At 37.8% G+C, this 4,358-nt stretch overlaps 1 protein-coding gene across 1 annotated transcript in view; it reads left to right on the top strand.

The window, feature by feature from the left end:
- The window catches only part of prtga (protogenin homolog a (Gallus gallus)), a 28,440-nt gene extending 24,694 nt beyond the window's left edge, over positions 1 to 3,746 (top strand). The window contains exon 19 of the mRNA XM_006780076.2: positions 1 to 3,746. This exon is cut by the window's left edge and continues 497 nt beyond it. The gene's annotated coding sequence lies outside the window, so the exon portion shown is untranslated.
- Positions 3,747 to 4,358: the final 612 nt, after the last annotated feature.

Raw genomic sequence — 4,358 nt, 5'->3', positions numbered from 1 at the left:
ACATTCACATAATATAAAAGTGTGTGCACTCACCAGAGTTTACTTTATTGTTTATTTACACTGCACGTCAGTGAGTGCAGTGAAGAATGTCTGGAACCATGCTGCCTCTTATTTGGGCTGTTATGAGTTTTTCTTTTTGCTTTAATTGCATCGCAGAGGTAAGAAATAGGCACACATACCTGTAAAACAAAAGTGATATAAGCATGTTAAACAGGAAAAGAAACAAAACAGACTAGTCGACTAGACTAAAAGTAAAAAAAAACGGTCAGAAAACAGAAGCGGTCAAAAGTGATCACAATCGAGTGATCATGGACGAGGTTAAGCACTGCCTTAAGAATAATTTGAAATACTTAATCACATTCTTCAGTAACCAAAGTGTTTTTAAATGTCACTGAAATATGTGGCTTTTAGCACAGGGCTTTACGTTACACACATGCGCCTTAAAGAACTAATGTGGATTGGTTATATGTCAGTTTAATCAGTTTACTCTGACATAGCCAACCTAAAATCCTTTTAATGATGAAAGTACTGAAAAGACCATTTTTTTCTAGTTTTTTTTCCATCTGCCACAGGATAACATCTTAACTTGCATTGTATATGAATAAAATATAAATTATTAGGGAACCTGACTTTGTTTCTGTTGCCATCTTGTAAGGACGGCAACATTTAATCATCTTGTCACATATTCATGAACATCTCTGTTGTAGACTTTGAGCTAAGCTGTAGCATCAAATTAAAGAACATGAGATGTGAGCGCTTACTAATCTCTAGGCCAAGAGAGAATAAGCACCTAAAATGACCAAAATATTGAATTAACCACAAACAACAAACCTGATAATGTTATTTATGTGCAGGTAAACCGCTGGCCTGAATGTGAGCATGACTGTGTTGATTTTTTGTTTTTTCTTCTTCTTTGTTTCTACACACTATGAACGCTAAGCTAACAAAGTCCTTCTACAGTATAAAGTGTTGACAGGAAAGCTCGTTTTATCCTTTTAACTTTCTTCTCTTTCTCTCTCACTCTCTCTCTTCATTTCCTGTGTGTGTGCGCGTGTGTGTGCATCTGTGTGCGTGTGTGTACGTGTGTTTTTCTCACCCACCATGAATGTTTAAAAAAGAGTGTCAAAGTGACATTTCTGATGCTATTTAAGAGTTTATCACTGGAGCGAAAGGGAGGTCCTTTTTGCGGATTATCTACCTCGGTTTGCCTCATGGGTAAACCTCCCACTGTATATTTAATAACTACTTAAACCTTGCGTTGTGTGATGGGCTGCTTCCGTCACATTACACTTTATACTTCCTCGTCTTCTCTCCTCGCTTTGTTCTGATGTACGGGATGGTAAGGGCGCTGCAGCTCACTCCTCTCGCTCCACCTGTGGTGTGGACTGAAGGATGTAACACACACTCACAGTTTATTATTTATCACCTCAGATGTTGCTGAGGCACTGAGCCAGTATTAATAGGTCTTTGTTCAGTTTTTTTTTTTTATCAGTTACTGATATAATGAATGTCTGTTTTATCTTTCTTTTTTCTTCTTTATGTCGGTGTGCAGTCGCCCTTGCTACTCCTGTTTTTATACTACCTCGTTTAAGATTTAATTTTATTGTCTTATTGTTTTCCTAAACTCAGGGAACAAAGTTTAGTACGTTCGAAAAGTCGTGTAGTGTTATATGATGGACTGACAGGGTAACTTCTCAGTACTAAGCTGTTTTCGCGTGTAATTGCCTCAAAGAAAACGCTATGAATGTATCGCTGACATTATGTGCCAGCAGCTCAGATGTTTGTGCTGCCCTTACCACAGACGGACACATCTGCGGGTTCTTTAATGTCTGTATGTTGACTTCTTCTTCATTGTATCTGTGTAAGAATTCACACCAGAAGTGCTTGCAACGGCATGTCCGTATGGAAAAGCTTTATGATCAGCCTTAATGTGGACAGCGTTTCCTCAGACTCCAAAACCAAAGCCTAATCTCTCTGAGGGAGACACCCCACATGAGGATGCAACACATGAAGAGTGGTTGTAATGGAAGTGTTCAATCAGAGACTGAAGTGAAGAATCGAATGGACAACATTTACTTATAAAAAGTCTATTTTTGTTAGAGGATGATGTACTTGTAGTTACTTTTGTTCCAAGTATTTTTGCTTTGCTTTAGAGTAGATAAAGGTTAGCACTTGTCTGGAAAGTAGTTTGTATTAGAGGCCAATGTGCAGCGGTGACTGTGACGCTATCACGTTTATTTTAGTTTCTCAACTGATCTCTGGCTGGAACAACTGAAACCAAAGACCAAAGATGAAACCCGGCTTCGGAGATCAGTTCATTATCAAACAAAGCCTTGCACATTAGTGGCCTTGACCCACGATGAAGATTTTAAAGGAAAATAAATGGTGGAAGTTGTGCCTGCAGGATTCACAGGCACTAAATGGAGTGACAATGACTAATAAGCTTTATGCACACGAGCCAGGTTATCCTGCAGCAGAGTTCCTCAAAGACTGAAGCAAACATACGTCTGCATGGTTATAATGTTATAAGAGTTAAATACAGTATTTTATATGGATTAGCAGTCTGTGTTGCGACAGTGCAGCTGTGTGTCAACGTGCATCCACTGGTTTGTCTCCTGTAAATGAGTGTAAAAAAATAATTAGAAGGAATAATATGTTTAAAGTGTATTATTATTATTATATTTCTATAGTTTAATTTCATTCTAAGTGCTCACAAGAAAAAAATAGTGCATTTTTAACTAATTTTATGGCATAAATGAGCTAAAATGCCAGTGGGTGCACAAGTCGTCACATTTCTGTATTTTTAATCAGAGGACTTTGCAGAGGATTCAATCATTTGATATATTTAGGTGACACAATCAGTTTAACTTTCTTTCTTAAGAAAAAGCAAACCAAAGATTTTTTTATTAAAAGGTCACCGTTGCATGTTGGCAAGAGATCAGTTTAAAATCATCCTGTCTTTGTGTGAAATGTTATTTCCACTGCTGTTGTACTCATTTTATTACTGCATGATGTCAGGAGGATGGAAACGTTACAGTGTGTTTTTTAATCATTTCAACAAAAACAACTGCTGTTGTGGTTTTTTAAATACTAAATACTGTTTTCCTGCTTTTGCAAAGAACAGTTTGAGTCTTTGTTTTCAGACGTACTGCCTGAGCTTTAAGGGCCCGATCCAGAATCCAAAAACATCTGAACTTTGTGCGTTTACACACACATCACCGCTCTGGTCGAGCAGGTTCTGGATTAGACCCTTGAGTAGTTCATGCAGGTACATGAGTCCTACCTCTGGTGTTTGTTTTTATGGGTACAGATTAAACGTGATTGGGGTCCTTAATGCCTGTAAGGGCCAAGATGTACGGCCATCAAACGTGGGACTGGGGAAGTTGATGTGCTGCTTTTCATCTCATAAATGTTAAAAACATGTGAATTTAAAGGGTTAAACACACACAGTCTTCTGCAGTAATGTTTTAATCCTGTGTGGAGGAGCACTGAGGGTCATTTACAGTCAGACTCAGGGGGACCCACAGCTGCTCATCCATCAGCAGGTTTCAAGTGTTTGAAATTGAATGTATCTTTATGTAATTATTATGTTACCTGATATTTTCTCTTAATGTTTTGTTATATTTGGTCTGTGCCAGCTGAATGACTTGCAAGTTTCCAAAATGTTTAGATAGAAGTTTCTATACAAACAGCTAATGATAAAAAGTCTGATTCTCACTTTAAATAAAAATACAGAAATGTTATAATATCTGCTGTTGTAGTCGGTCTTTGTTGATTCTATCTGAAACTCTGAGCATTCTTTTTACTTTTCTATACAGTATGCAGTTGCCATAGGTATTAAAGGTACTGCGCTGCAGTTTTAATCATAGATATCTAATACACTCCAATTTGTCATGTGAATGGAGAGTACTCTTTACACATTAAGGTTAATTATGGAGTACCACAGGGATCTGTGCTAGGACCAATTCTGTTTACATTATACATGTGTCCCTTAGACCAGCGGTCCCCAGCCTTTTTTGCTTCATGGACCGGTTTAATGGCAGACAATATTTTCACGGACCGGCCTTTAAAGTGTGGCGGATAAATACAACAAAATAAAATGATACAACCACGAGAACAACAGTGGTATTTTGTAAATATAATAATAAACGTGAATTCACTGTGTAACTTTATTAGCAGCGTCCTCCTGAAATGTGCCAACAACATTGAGAGTAGCATCCTCCTCTGCCCCTTAATGCTCTCTGGTCGCTATGATAACGCGTAAAATATTTCTTTCAAAATAAGACACACAACTACAACACGGGAAAGACCCAGGGAAACCAAGTTAACAATAAAACCCCTGAAAACCATAAATTTCA

This window comes from Neolamprologus brichardi, chromosome 1 (assembly GCF_056152115.1).
Source record: "Neolamprologus brichardi isolate AB-2024 chromosome 1, ASM5615211v1, whole genome shotgun sequence".
NCBI classification, from domain to species: Eukaryota; Metazoa; Chordata; class Actinopteri; order Cichliformes; family Cichlidae; genus Neolamprologus; species Neolamprologus brichardi.
Note: the sequence above shows the minus strand (reverse complement) of the source record. Positions and strands in the feature narration are given on the sequence as shown.